The following is a 16,117-nucleotide window of genomic DNA, read 5'->3' on the forward strand; positions in this document are numbered from 1 at the left end:
TGACTTGCTGTTGCTGTAATAACAGGGCTGAGCATGCTATGTTGAGAGCCACCACTGAAAACCAGAAGAAGCTATTTTTTGAAAACCCTATCAGCTGATAAGATTCCTTTCTGATCACTCCTCATAATCTCTAGCTTTTTTTTTTTTTTTTTTTTTTTTTCTAGTCTAGAGCAAATCTTTAGGAGCTGACCAGGATCCAAAGCTGTTGTAGCCTAAATTGGCTGTGATCTTCCCCATACTTGAGAGCGCTGAGCTTTAACATGGACCTTAGCCACCTGGAAGGCCTGCTGTGAGGGGGCAAAGCCAGACTCTTGACCCAGCAGGAATACATCAACCTGGTCCAGTGTAGCACCCTGGAAGATGTGAAAATTCATTTCCAGACCACTGATCATGGCAACTTCTTGGCTTATCCTCTTATGGCTTCCAAAATTGACACCAAGATGGAGAAAAAGCTATGCAGAGAATTTGGATATTTCTGGAATCATCCCCCAGAACCCTGAGCACATTTTTTTGCATACATGATGTGCAGTTACATGACAATGTGATTCTACTGATGAACGGTGCGTTGCCAAAAAAAAAAAAATCTGTGCAAGAAATTCTGGTGAAGTGCCACCTATTAGGCTATTTCACAGAAATGGAAACAGTCAACATTATGGAGACACTTTCCTATCCCTTTAATGCTGTTCTGGTTGAAATACCGTTAGCTACATTCTTTCTGGACTATATGTCTGAAAATACTGTAGATAAACTGAATATTGAATTACTGCATAATACGCTGTACAAATCTTACCTTGAAGCATTCTATAAATTCTGTAAGGATCATGGTGATGTCACAGCAGAAATTATGCATCCCATTCTTGAGTTTGAGGGTACCAGAGGTGCTTTTATCATGACGTTTAACCCTTTGTAACCGAACTGAGTAAAGACGACCGAGAGACCCTCTACCTGACCTGTGGCAAGCTCTGTCCTGAGCAACTATGCCTTCTGCTCAAGCAGAAGACTTTGACCAGATGAGGTGAGTAGAGGACCATTACAGACTTTACGGGCCTTTGTTTGAGACTGTGGTCATGGCACTGGAGGAAAGACATTGGAGGATGTGTTTTATGACTATGAGGTACAAATGAAAGTGCTGGCATTCAACATGCAATTCCACTATGGCGTGATTAACATATACACAAAGCTGAAGGAACAAGAAATGAAAAATATTGTGTGGATAGCAGAATGCTTTTCACAAAGACATTGAAGTAATATGAACAGTTACATTCCAATTTTATAACCAGTGTAGGGCCTCAAATGCAGAAAATCATAAATATTAAGAAGAGATTTTGAGGAAAATAAAAAGAATTGTGTTATATGATATGGGTTATACAAAAATAATCCATACTGCACCTTTGTGAGTTGCAGAACCCCTGGAAACAGAAAACCAACCCTGAAATGGTGTTTCTTTTTTTTTCCAGCAGCCTTAAATTTTGTTTCCACATTTATGTCTCATTTTTTATCATATCTTAGATATTAATTCTGATTAGCCCCATGGTGCTTTTTCTATTCTTATGTGGTTGTATTAAAAATCAGATCTAATTTTTTAAAAAGAAAAAAAGAGAAATGTACAATTTCTGCACCAAAAACAGCTGGAGTGTGAGGTTCTAGATCCTCTTGGATACCTCACTTTCCACTTCACAATGGACCCATGTTTTTACACAGGAAGGGGGAAAAAATCTATCAAATAATGGAAGAAATAACTGGCTTCTTGGGAAGACTGAAAATTATCCAGCAACCTCTTTCCAAGGGGAAAATAATGCATATATTAGAAAAGAAAACACAATCATATGGCTTCCCAAAGCTTCTCAAACACCAGGCATCACCCACCTATGTGTCCTCCAGAGAGCAACAGGTGTACTGTAAATCAGGAAAAGCAACGATCTCAGGCTGCAAGTTCTGCACATTAATGGCTCCCATACTTCTTCCTATATCAATATGGGAAAACGGATTTTGCCAGACTTCAGTTCACAGAAGCAAGACACCTCACTAGAGTCTATAATGAAGCTAATTTAGATCACAAAACCTAGAGGTAGGTAACAATTTAGCTTGAAATTTTCCAGCAACCAGCTCAGAAAGGTGTTGAAAAGTGGCTATCCTATAAAACAAATTCAAAGAATAATTGATATGATACCCAGACCAGAAAATTTCTCAAGTTCCTATTTTTAAAAGTGAGCCTCTCAACAATTCTGTTTTAGGAAGTCTAATAGGGGTTTCACAGGTCTGTCTTTTATGGGATTGTTCAGTATAGGTAAATATTAGAGTCTCTAGGTGGTTCAGTCTGTTAAGTGGCTGCCTTCCACTCAGGTCATGAATCCTGGAGTTCTGGAATCGAGCCCTGTGTGGGGCTCCCTGTTCAGCTCTCTCCCTCCCCCACTCATGCTCTCTCCCCCTCTCTCTCAAATAAATAAATAAAATCTTTTTTTTTTAAGGTTTTATCTATTTACTCATGAGAGACACAGAGATAGAGGCAGAGACACAGGCAGAGAGAGAAGCAGGCTCCCTGCAGGGAACCCAATACGGGACTCGATCCCAAGATCCCAGGATCATGCCCTGAGCCAAAGGGAGACACTCAACCAACTGAGCCACCCAGGCACCGCACAAATAAAATCTTTAAAATATGTCGGTGGGATCCCTGGGTGGTGCAGCGGTTTGGCGCCTGCCTTTGGCCCAGGGCGCAGTCCTGGAGACTCGGGATCGAATCCCACGTCGGGCTCCCGGTGCATGGAGCCTGCTTCTCCCTCTGCCTGTGTCTCTGCCTCTCTCTCTCTCTCACTGTGTGCCTATCATAAATAAATAAAAGTTAAAAAAAAAAAAAGTAAAATATATGTCGGTAAACAGCATCAAACCAAAAGATAATTCTGTAACAAGAATTCTACAGAGAGCCAACCCATTATAGAAGGATAAGTACAGCAATAGAAAAAAATACAAAGTAACCCAGAAAAATAAAGTGACTAACTCTTACTGCTATGAAGCAGGTCAAGAAAAGTTTCCTGGGGAAGGAATTTTGATAGATGTAACTTGGAATTTTCCAAGTAAGCTGTAGAAGGGGAACATTCCAGGCAGAAGAAACCACAAAAAAGTAAAGGCAGGCAATCATGAATCAGCATTTTTTTCATAGAGATCTATATCTATAATCAGATTAACTGGGGGAAAACGTGAAGTGGGGAGACACAGGAGAGGTAGGTAGTAGCAAGATCCAGAAATGCCTTCTATACTGTGTTAGAGATTTGATATTTATTTTAAAATAAGTAAAATTAACAAAGTTCTAAATGAGGACTTTAGAAATAATAGTAATGAAGCTGAGAGAATATACTTAAGGCTGTCTGGGAGGTGGAATTTACAATTAAGTATTGAGTAATAAAATAAGTGAAAGGGTCCATGGGGAGGTAAGAATGTGAGTCTAAAGTTTCTGATTCAGGGGATAAATGACAGGAAATCATTGAAATCCATTGGCCTATCTTGCACTTTAAAAGGTTTTTTTTGCCCATACATGTTTCTGCAACAATCATGCATTGGCCATTAGAGAAGAGCAATTCACTGAATTATGCGGGTATTTGAAATGTCAGCACACTTTATACACTATCTTTTTAAATCACATTCATTAATATTGCCTCTGACTTCATCAGAAAAGTTTTTAAGTATGCCACGGTAGCAGGTACAAGCTTCCCAAAATTCTAATTTTCACTCAAAAGTTTAAATTTTATCATTGGTAGCAGATATAATGAGCTGTTTTTTTGAAGTGACAGTCTCACTTTGTTCATATTCAAGAAAATGTCTCCCATATACCCAAGTCTGAATAACCAATTTTCTGTCAGTTGTTTGTTTTTCCAAATGAAAAAAAAAAAATGTGTTCCATAAAAAAAGTAGCTAATTCAGCTTGCAACTCAAAGTTTTCTCTGGAGACAACCACCATATTTTAGTATATAGCAGAAGAGCTTGATGGGTATTTCTTATTTCATCACAGAATATTTCTTAAAATGTACTCAGAGTTGAGATTTAATAGAAGTGATAATTATTTTTCCTTCATCAAGAACATTCTCTAGTGAAACTGACTTTTAAAAACTGTGGGTGTGTCATAATAAAGAATATAATGAGTGCTAAAGCAATTTGATGCTCTTATCTTGATTCATGCCAAGGCACTGGTAGTATTATCCACCATTGTTCTTACACTGTCAGTACACATATGAATACAGGTGTTGCAGGAAAAACCATGAGGGTCAAAAAAGGTTGTACAACACTGTTAATGATTTACCACCCCTGTGTCTATTGTCAAGATTCACATAAAAAAAGGTCAATGATTAGTTAGCAATGATACCAAATGAGTACAAGCCGGACAGCATGTCTAGACACATCTATAGATCGGTTCATTTATGTTTGCAGTTAAATCATTAACTTGACAGGTTACTCTATCATTGGAAAATGGTAGTACTATGCTTTCTTATACTGTCTTTTAATCAGGCAGGCATTTGTGAAACAATGCAACTGTTCAAGGCTTTATTAGTCTCTTTACTATTATGTAAGCTCCTCTAGCCAATGTAATGTTATCCTGTAAGAGGCTTTTACAGAGTTTGAAACATCTACATTTAAAACATTTAAGTCCCTGCCCAGGTAAGCCTTGGACTCTTGATTTAAGCTCAGGACATGATCTCAGGGTCTTGAGATCAGGCCCTGTGTCCAGCTACATACTGGGCATGGAACCTACTTAAGATTCTCTCTCTACCCCACCCCACCCTCCACCACATGCAAGCTCTCTCTCTCTCTCTGTCTCAAAAAAGAAAAATATCCTCTGATATATTTTTAAGCCATCCTTAAGTCCAAGAAAATGTATTATAAATATATTTTGTTTTATTTTAGAATAAAATATTCAATTCTAAAATAATAAATTTCATACAAAATTTTGAAAATTAAAAATGGTTTTGGAAAATATTTTAATATTGTTGCAAAATAAGATGAAATTAATTCTCATGTTTATGTATAGGTGCAGGAAAATCTTTGAGATTTAATAGTTATGATTTCCTGGAAGATAATGACATTACAGAGTATAGCTGATGTAACTGAAAAGAGCTGGTTGGAGCAAGGAGTAGTGAGAACAAATTGAGTTAATTTTTTTAAAAATATATGTATTTATATCCTAAACTCACTACCTTAGAAAATCCTTGAAAGTACAGTACACAATTTATTAACTGTTAGAACAATGATGTCATCCCATGCCTTTGGGAAACGCTACTGTTCACTCATGAGAGTGAAAGTGAAAAAGACAAAAAACATCTTTGTATTATAAATAGTTTTAACCTTGTGGACCTTATAAAAGAATCTCAGGAATCTCTCCTCCCCAGAGATCCTCTAGCCATAATTTGAGAACTACTGCACAAGTCAGTTAATGGTGCTAAGAAAATTGGCTATGTCCACAGGAGGCAAAAATCAGAAGCCAATTTCACACCATACAAAAATAAATTTCAAATGAATTAAAGGTCTAAATGTGAATAAGTAAAGCTGTTGGAAGAAAATATAGAAGAATATCTCTTTATTATCTCAGTGTAGATAGTCTGACAACAGCAAGTGCTGATGGAGAGATGGGGAGAAATTAGAATTTGCATACACTCGTGGTGGAAAAGTTAAGTAGTTTTCCTGCTTATTTCAACCACTTATTTCACATATGCAATACTGAATAAATTTTAAGGGTATGAATATCCTATATCCCAACAATTGTACTTCAGTTTATATGACCCAGAGCCTTAGAAAATCTCTCATCTATGTGCACAAGGAAATATGCATAAGGATGTTCATTGCAGCCTTGTTTATATTTAGTAGTCAGAGGATATCCATCAGTGGCTAAACAAGTGAATAAAATTGTGTTGTATTCATACAATATAAATTTCACAACCATTAAAATAAACTAAATGTACATATATCATGAAGACAAGTCTCAAAATGTAATGAAGACTGATTTGCACTCATTTTATTTTATTTTAATTTTGTATTTACTTATGATAGTCTGAGAGAGAGAGAGAGAGAGGCAGAGGGAGAAGCAGGACTCCATGCACTGGGAGCCCGATGTGGGATTCGATCCCGGGTCTCCAGGATCGCGCCCTGGGCCAAAGGCAGGCGCCAAACCGCTGCGCCACCCAGGGATCCCTTTGCACTCATTTTAAACCAGTAATTGCATTGAGGAGAGAAAAAAAAGGTAGCACTGAAGTCAGGTGGAAACAACACAACTGTGTTTGGGTAGTAGGTGCATTGGTATTGTTCCCCATATATTCTGTATTTGAAGTGTTTAATGTTAATTATAACAACATAAAATGTACCCCAGGTCCTTTGTGCTGTCAATTACAGAGTATCTGCTTCTCTTATCAAACTTTTTATTCTTATAATTGCTTTACAGGTAATAAAATAAGTTTTAAATTAATTCTGTCTAGTTGTAACATAATCAGGTTTGTTAATTATGTCTAGTTCTTTGGGCAATAACAATTGACTTTGTTTCAGTGCTTAGTATTTTTTAAAATTCATTAGTTTGCTCATCTCTTTGATTTTTATTTTAATGTACCTTAATCATGACCTATTTTAAACATAAAGATTAATGGATATCCATTGCCCAAGCACCCAACTTTATTAAATCTTAATATTGTGCCTTGTTTCAAATCTATTTTTTAAGATGTTAATGTCTATAATATAGTTGATGTCTCTGGACCCTTCCATTTCTTTTTTTCCTTTGCCAGATATGACGACCCAGCATGAAGTCAATTTTATCATTACTATGCATGTTTTAATACTTCCACTAAATATTTGTGAATCCTTAGACATTATAAAGTATTGTTTTATATAGAGTTTTAAGTTTTATAAATTGATATCTATGTGTATTCTACAGCCGTTTTTGTTGTTGTTGTTGTTGTTAACATATTTTTTAGTCTTATGTAGGTTGATCAGTGTAGTTCAGGTTTATCCACTTAAAGTGCTGTAGTGTGTACTATTGTATGAGTATGCCACAACTTATTAATCCATTCCAATCGTAATGGACTTTAGGTTGGTTTCTGGATTGTGGTTTGAGTGTGTGTTTGTCTTGCTTTGGCTTGGTCTCACTTGTTTTTGCTACAATAGACATTTATGTACATGTCGATTTGGGTATAAGAGTTTTATTAGGTTAAGTTTTGTTAAACATTTTTCTTAAATTTCAAGGATAATTTAGAAGCTAGTATTATCAACAGCAAAGAAACATTTATCTGGATTTTGGCAATTCTTTAGTGCCATTCCTTTTTTCTTCCCGTTTGAGTAACAAACTTTTATCCCATTTACTTCCATATCTATATATCCATCCCTCATTTCACCTAGGAATTGGGAGATGCCTGGAATAATAGTCACCTTTTCAAGTAATAATAGTAACAATTTAACAATAGTTGTTTCTGAGTGGAAGAATTCAAGGGGAGTATTTCCTCTTATCTTGATACTTACCCTGTGTTGCTTGAATTTTTAGTTAACAGGCAGGTATCACTTTTTAATAAAAATAGTACATTATTTCAAAAACTAAATCCATGAGTCTGAGTTAGAGTAAGTGATATGGTAGCTGGGCTGAACTCCTAAGTGGTGGCAAAAATGAGGGAGCTGAAAATTCAAAAGGATAGAGGAAAGGTAGGAATTTTCTGGACCCTGAAATCAATGGCTATTGCCACACTTCTCTAAAAGTTCTATGTGAATATATAGGAAAAGAACCCTGGGAACTTTGGTAACTGCTCCAGAGAGAGGCTTGTTGTTTTATGAAAACCTGTAATAACTCCTTATGGAAAAGAATAATCACATATCATTTGCTATGTATTGGAATAACTGCCTCTACATAGTGGTGTGGTCTTGCGCAAGCCTTTTCTAGTTTGTCTAAGCTCTAGCTTTCTTTATCTATGATAGGATATGAGACTATATCTGAGGTGACTTCCATATGTAAATCTGCATTGAACCATTCTACTCAGATACCCCATTGGTTTGCTTAAAGGATAATTTTGTCCATTATTAAAAGCGTTGTTTCACCAAAATAGTAATTTACTGAATATTCATTGGTTTTAACTTTATTAACTTTAGTAAATGGTTCATCACAGAGTTCCTTTAAATGCTAAGATTTTCGAGTATTATTTCAACCATTCGGAAGACATTTTTGAATATCCACCATGAATCTGATGCTATTTGAGTTGCCAGAGATACAAGAATGAGCAAGACAGATGCAGTCTCTTTATCACAAAGCTTATAGTTGAATGCATCTTATTTAAAATATGATTCAAGCGCCCCGCCCCGTGGCTCAGCGGTTTAGCGCCGCCTCCACCCCAGGGCGTGATCCTGGAGACCCAGAATTGAGTCCCACATCAGGCTCCCCGCATGGAGCCTGCTTCTTCTTATGCCTGTGTCTCTCTCTGCCTCTCTCTCTCTCTCTCTCGAATAAATAAATAAAATCTAAAATAAATAAATAAATATGATTCAAGACTTTAAGGAACACAGCCAATCCATAAATCAATAAAGAGAAAAATTTCCAATATCATGTCATTGACAGAGATGAATGTATATATATTTAAATTTTAAAACTTTTTTTTAAAGTAGACGGAGGTAGGGGGTTTGGGGGGGTGGGGGGTGGGGATAAGCATAGTAAAATCCTTAAATTATTTTTTTTAATCCTTAAATTAAAAAAAAAAATCATTGGCAAATTTTAGCCCATAGATGTCAGCAAAGACCCACCTGTGGGCAAGAAAACATTTTGCCAGAGGATGTAGTGTTTAAATTTGTCTTATGTTTCTTTCCCTTCTGTTATATTCATTTTTGTGTTCTCTGTAACTTATTTTTTAAGATTTTATTTATTTATTTGACAGAGAGAAAGAGAGCACAAGCAGGGAGAGTGGCAGAGGGAGAGAGAGAAGCCCCCCTCAGCTCCCCACTGAGCAGGGAGCCCAATGAGATGCAAAGCTGGATCAGAAGGTAGATAGATGCTTAACTGACTGAGCCACCCAGGCACCCTGCCCTATTCTCTGTATCTTAATAGCCTATAGCATGTACCCAAAGCAATGTTTCCTATTATTTCATCTATTTATTGAAAATATATCATTTTCTTAATTTCATTCAATTAATTTACTAGTTCTGGTAATCTAGGTTTGCTCTTCTCTCTACTTTAAAGGACCTTTTGTCTGTAATATAAAACCTAGTGCTTGATTGTATACAGGCACAAATTGTTTTCTGAAACATTGGTTTCCAAAATGGAGTATGCACACTACAGTGAATGCACACAAAATCCTTCAGAGTATGAAAAGGAAATATTAGGATTTCTATTTATATATATTTGGCAACTTTTAAGCTTTCTATTTGTGTATGTTATGGTATGTATAATCAAGTCATATTACTAGTACATACGGATAAGTTATGATAATTTATAAATAAACATATGGATATAAGTACCAAAATATTTTTTACTGAGAGAGCAGTCTTAATCCATTTGGGTTGCTATAACAAAATATCAGAGACTGGGTAGCCTATGAACAACAGAAATTTATTTCCCATTGTTCTGGAGACTGAGAAGTTCAAGATCAGGGTACCAACATGGTTTCATTCCAGTGAAAGCCCTCTTCCTGGTTAATAGCCAGCACCTTCTTACTGTGCCCTGAAATGGTGCAAGGGCCGAGAGAATTCTGGGAAGGCGTCTTTCACAAGAACACTCATTCAGGAGGGCTACATCCTCATGACCTAAGCACCTCCCAAGGGCCTCACTTCTTAATACAATCACATCAGGCAAAAGGATTTCAAGGTGTGAATTTGGGAAGACACACACTTATAGACCATAGGAAGGGCTTTATGCTTAAAAAACAATGTGAACACCATAGTGCAAATGTGTGTTTTGTCTTGCCTACATAATCGGAGTGTGGGTTCTTCCAGCGAGTGATGGTGTCTTCTCTTACCTTTTCCAAGGGACCTTGTGCATGTAAATGCTAATATTTATGGGACTCCATTGACATACAATTCAGTTCTTCAAACCATCAGTCTGAGGACCATCCTCTGAACATGCTTTGGAAGCATTTTCATTAAAGCTAAGGCTATCTTAGAAAATGTTAATTAAAAATTAAAACGAGGACACCTGGGTGGCTCTGGGATCAAGTCCTGCATCGGGCTTCCTACAAGGAGCCTGCTTCTCCCTCTGCCTGTATCTTTGCCTCTTTCTCTCAGTCTGTGCCTCTCATGAATAAATAAATAAATATTTAAAAAAATAAAAATTAAAACGAAAAGTATAACAAAGACATTTTCCTTTGTACCAGCAGAAAGAAGACTTAACGAAAAACTTCATTAGTAAAGGTAGAAGTCATACTGTAAGATAGCAGGGCACCTGGGAAGGATTATAAGCGGTGCCAGCAGCCTTAAATCAAAGAATGTCTGGTTGCCCAGTTAATTCACGTTTGGTGTAATTTTTTGTTGATAAGAATAACTCATAACGAACCCAACCAGCTTACCTTTGATTTTTACACCTCGGTGTACAAAGGAATTTCTAGGATATAGCTTAGGTTCAAATTCAGTCTCACCCCCAGGGATTCTGAGTCAGCAGGTCAAAGGGTCCAGCATTTTCATCAAGTACCCCAGAAGACTCTAAGCTGGTTATCAGAGACGCCACTTCAAGGAAATGTCCTAGACAAGCGCATTCTTCCTTCTCAACCAGCCATGAGAATTTGATTAAAAAAAAAAAAAAAAAAAACAGATCTAAGGGGCTCCTGGGTGCCAGCTAAGCATCCAACCATTGATCTCAGCTCAGGTCTTGATCTCAGGGTCATGAATTCAAGCCCCACATGGAATCAAAAAAAAAAAAAATAAGCAGATCTAAGAATTCATTTAGCAGTCTGTTACTCTCACCACCTCTTATTGCCAACTATGATCAGAAGCATGAAACAGTATTTGTTCTTCTGTCAGAGGTTATCACATTGCTAGCTGTGAGATGGTCCAGATCCCTCGGGACTGGGCATGGCCTATGATCCTGGCACCCCAAGGCCAATCGCTGTTCCTTCGTGTGTCAGCTGGGCATTTTATGATATTTACTTAATAAATCATTACTCAGTCCTGAGCCTCCTTTCCTTCTGACCCAATTCATGTGGTATGGTTGATCCATTAGGTAGCCCATCTTCTGGCTTTCCTGTTTTCCCAATGGATGTGGACAAAGGAAATCCTGGAGCAGAGTGAGATGCCTCTCTGTGAAAATAGCAGACTCTCCTCTCCTAAGATCTTTAATAAAACATGCCCCAAAAGCTCTTCCCCTATATTTCCCCTTTCAGTGAATTAAACCACTCTCCACCTATTGTCCAAACCAGAAACCTAAGTCCAATCAGTTTTCAAGTCCCATCAAGTCTTTTGCTTTGAGTCATTTCATTGATTTTTATCTCCTTTGCTTCTAATTGTAATGGTATACATGAGTACTAAGTAGGAGGTTCAAAATTGGAGAGATGGGATTTGAATGAATGTTTTTGTAGGTATAATAAAAGCCATGATAGATTAGAGGAGAGAAGATAGAGGGAAAGTAGGACAAAGTAAAAAAAATGTCCATGAAAGCACCTCGGAAAATTCAAAGCATTACACAAATGTAACATTTTATTATTAACCATGATTTCATTTTTGTTCCAATTCTGTCCAGAGAAATTTGGATGCTGTAAAAGAATTTTAAGGCTTTGGTCAAAAAACACTCTATGGTCTTCTAATTACTACTTGTTTATTTATAATAACATTTCAACAACAAAGTAAAAGTTATTTTATAGAAAAAAAACCTGCAATGCCCACCCTGTATAACTCAGCTATGGTGTTGGGTTCAAATTAATATGCACACTCAAAAAGCCATATGAGGGCAGCCCGAGTGGCTCAGCGGTTTAGCGCCGCCTTCAGCGCCGGGCCTGATCCTGGAGACCCGGGATCGAGTCCCATGTCGGGCTCCCCGTATGGAGCCTGCTTCTCCCTCTGCCTGTGTCTCTGCCTCTCTCTCTCTGTGTCTCTCATGAATAAAAAAAAAAAAAAAAAAAAAAAGCCATAGTGAATACTAGACCAGAACTTAGAAGGGTATAGGACATAAAACAACATTCTTGTTTATCAGCCTGATAGCATTAAACATGTCTTCTCAGGAGTCTTTACAATAATCTAGGTATTGATTATTGTCCCCATTTTGTGTGGACATGCTTGGCTGTAACAGACAAAACCACAGGGGTGGATAGGACCCATCCCAGGATAGAAAATCCTCACAAATTACAGGAACCACATCGTATAAGCCTGTGAATTCACATTCAAGCCAGCAAGCACATTCAGTTTCAAGAAACACCATACACAGAATCCAAGGTCTGTGTTTCCTGACAGGTTTTTATACTTTTTTTGTCACATAAGCCCACAAATTTAATGCCTACTCCATCTTCCTCATGCAGATATAGTTCACCAAAAGGGGTCATTTCTACATTTAAAAGTGTTGCTTTGTAACACAATTGACATTCCTTGTTTATCTAAACCCAAGACATTCCAAAGAAACAGTAAAGATAAGATAAACTCGAGTTCATCTTCCTGTGGGAGAAAAAAAACTGGTCTAATATTGCTATTAACCCTTGGGCCCCCCAACAAACCTGGTTTGTTCCCCCTCAAAAGCTTATTCCAGTGAAGGCACTTCCTGGTAGCAGCTCCTGAGCAAGCAGGGGGAAGAAATGAAATGGGTGCCCAAACAGGGAAAAACCTATCTTTTTTAACCTTCAGATACAAAGAACACAATGAATTCAACATGTATTTGATGTAGATCTTGTGCCAAACATTGCCACAGAGGAAGATTCATCTGCATCCAAGATAAACTGAGGAGAAGAATGGGAGCAGAGGCCAATGGGAAGATAGGAAGCCACAGGACCAGCTAGAGATGGCTGCAGCAAATTGCTTGGAGGGCTCTGATATGTGCTAGGGAGACTTAAAAGAGCTAAGTTGAAAGAATTCATAAATTCTACAGACGCTTCTAAGTTACAGAAAAGGAAGACACAGCCAAATACATCTTAAAGACCACGAGGCTAATACCATCTATCAGGGTGCTGTCGCCTCATCATACAGCTTCCCTCAAAACTAACCAGTATCTTCCTAGAAAGGAATTGCTGAAAGTCTTTGTCCTGAATTCTGCAAAGTAAAACATCCCTGAAGATGCACCCAGAAAGGGCTCAATGGAGTACACAGTCAGTGCTCAAACACAAATATATCTCTCTCCTACTTGATGCCACACACACTCTTACCTCATGAATCTCCACATCTCCTTTCTCTCCTGCCACTGGAGCAGAGACAAATCAGAATTCCCACTCACCAGCCCATCTGGCACCAGGAAGAGAGATTCTTGGCACAGGCATGACAGCACACAAGTCCTGGCCACAGGTGTAAGACTCTGGTGATCAGGAAGCTTCTGACTGCCAGCCATTGGACGTCACCTGTCACTTTGAGAGCCAGAAATGAAACTTCTATTTCCTACTGAGATGGCAAATAAATAGGTTCAGGCTCTCCCTCACCCAAAATTAATTTTGCTAAAGCTATAGAAGCAAAGGGAAGCAAGCATTTGGAGAACCAGAAACAATGGCCACAACAAATATAAAATGTTTAGAACTTGCCAAGAAAGAGAGAACTGCCATCTTGAAACTGTGCGTGTAGGGAGTGGGGAGGGCTGCATTCAGGGATAGAAACAGCATTAGGAGGACAGACTGCAGGAAGATCTAAATTTTAGAATATTTTAAATTCAACTCTTATCTCCTTCATAATTGTCTTGAGACATCACTGCCTCCCCTTTACACATAAACAGAAATTAGAGCAGCACCTGTGCCTTGCTAAGTCAAGGAACTAAAGAAAATAGGTGTTAGCCTGGGGTATTCACTTCTTCATTATTTGCTACCATGGCCCCAGCTCCCAGAGAGCCTGCCTGTTCCCAGTTGTGCGATCCCTTAGAACTGACTAGTAGAGCGTCTGCAACCATGGAGAGTCAGTGTTTCTGAGTTCTCTGCCAGGACTGGATCTGGAAGGACACAGACCTTCATGGTCAGACCTTCATCCTTTCCCCACTATACATCGACCATACAAACTAGCTGTTATCCCCATGGAGACATAAGCTCAGAGACCAACAGAATTAGACCGCTAAGGACTAAACCCGCTATAAAACAGAAATAAATCAAACACCATATACTGCCTAATGCAGAAGTGAGAAAAAGATGAAACAAGAACTTAAAATTAGATGGTAAATACACCAGCGCCTGGGTGGCTCAGTTGGTAAGCATCTGGCTCTTGATTTCAGCTCAGGTCACAATCTGAGGGTCATGAGTTTGAGCCCTCGACAGGCTCAGTGCAGAGTCAGCTTGAGATTCTCTCTCTCCGCCCCCCTACTCATGTGCACAATAAACAAACAAACAAATAATCATTGGGGGCACCTGGGTGACTCAGTCAGTTAAGCATTTACCTTTGGTTCAGGTCATGATCTCCAGATCCCGGGATTGAGCCCCACGACAGGCTTCCTGCGTTAGTGGGGAGTCTATTTCTTCCTCTGCCTCTTCTCCATCCCTCCTGCTCTTGCACACACACTCTCTCCCTCTCTCTGTCTCAAATAAATAAAATCTTTTTTAAAAAAGTAAAATAAATAGGGGTACCTGGGTGGCTCAGTGGTTGAGCGTCTGCCTTCAGTTCAGGTCATGATCCAGGAGTCCCAGGATGGAGTCCCACATCAGCTCCCCACAGGGAGCCTGCTTCTCCATCTGCGTATGTCTCTGCCTCTCTCTGTATGTCTCTCATGAATAAATAACATATTTAAAAAAAAGTAAAATAAATAATTTTAAAAAAATAAAGAAGTGTGTGTGTGTCTGTGTGTGTGTGTGTGTCCAGATTTTAAAATCTTCACTTGGTTGTAGGATTGGTATTTGGGTGAGAGAAGGAAAAAAATCAAAAAGACATGGCTCAGCGGTTTAGTGCCGCCTTCGGCCTAGGGCCTGATCCTGGGGACCCAGGATTGAGTCCCAGTCAGGCTCCCTGCATGGAGCCGGCTTCTCCCTCTTTCTGTGTCTCTGCCTCTCTGTGTCTCTCATGAATAAATAAATAAAATCTTTAAAAAAAAAAAAAAGGACATGTAATGGATGTGTTAACCAATTTGATTGTGGTAAACATTTTGCTATGTATACATATATTAAATCATCACATTGTACAGGTTTTTATTTTTTTAAGCAGGCTCCACACCCAATGTGGAGCCCAACATGAGGCTTGAACTCACGACCCTGAGATCAAGACCTGAGCTGAGATCAAGAGACAGAGGTTCAAATAACTGAGCCACTCAGGACCCTTATACTGTATAGTTTTTTTAAAGTTACACACTGTAAGGGGCATCTGGGTGGCTCAGTCTATTGAACATCTGACTCTTAGGCTCAGGTCATGACCTCAGGGTCATGAGATCAAGCCTGACATCCAGCTCCATGCAGAAAGTGGAGTCTACCTGAGATTCTCTCTGTTCCTCTCCCTTTCCCTCTGCCCCTCTCCCTTGCTCATTCACTCAAATGCTCTCTATAAAATAAATAAAGTCTTTTTAAAAATATTACACTGTGCAGCTTAAATATATGTGATCTTTATTTGTCAATCATATCTCCATAAAGCTGGAAGAAAATTTTAAAAATAAATGCATTAAAAGAGAAAATCAGAAGGACATAGAGTATGCTAAAGAATCTGGAGTCGGGGCAGCCCTGATGGCTAAGTGGTTTAGTGCCACTTTCAGCCCAGGGCCTGATACTAGAGTCCCAGGATTGAGTCCCACATGGGGCTCCCTGCTTGGAGCCTGCTTCTCCCTCTGCCTGTGTCTCTGCCTCTCTCTCTCTCTCTCTGTCTCTCATAAATAAATAAATAAAATCTTTAAAAAAAAAGAATTTGGGGTCAATACATAAATATTAAGATATTTAAGAAATTTATAAAGGCAAGTAAACATGAATATATGTCTTAAATTAAAGCCAACCATCATAAGAACTGAATCAGTAAATGTAACTTCCAATCTAGCAGGAAAAAAATCAGTCTATCAAATGGAAAGTGAGAAAAAGAAGGAAACAATATACATTAAATACAAACT

The 16,117-nt window shown here is 38.4% G+C and overlaps 1 pseudogene; it reads left to right on the forward strand.

The window, feature by feature from the left end:
• The first annotated feature begins 233 nt into the window (after positions 1–233).
• On the forward strand, positions 234–2,813 carry LOC112641846 (V-type proton ATPase subunit d 2-like; annotated as a pseudogene).
• The last annotated feature ends 13,304 nt before the right edge of the window (positions 2,814–16,117 follow it).

Source organism: Canis lupus, chromosome 12 (assembly GCF_003254725.2).
Source record: "Canis lupus dingo isolate Sandy chromosome 12, ASM325472v2, whole genome shotgun sequence".
Taxonomy (NCBI): Eukaryota; Metazoa; Chordata; class Mammalia; order Carnivora; family Canidae; genus Canis; species Canis lupus.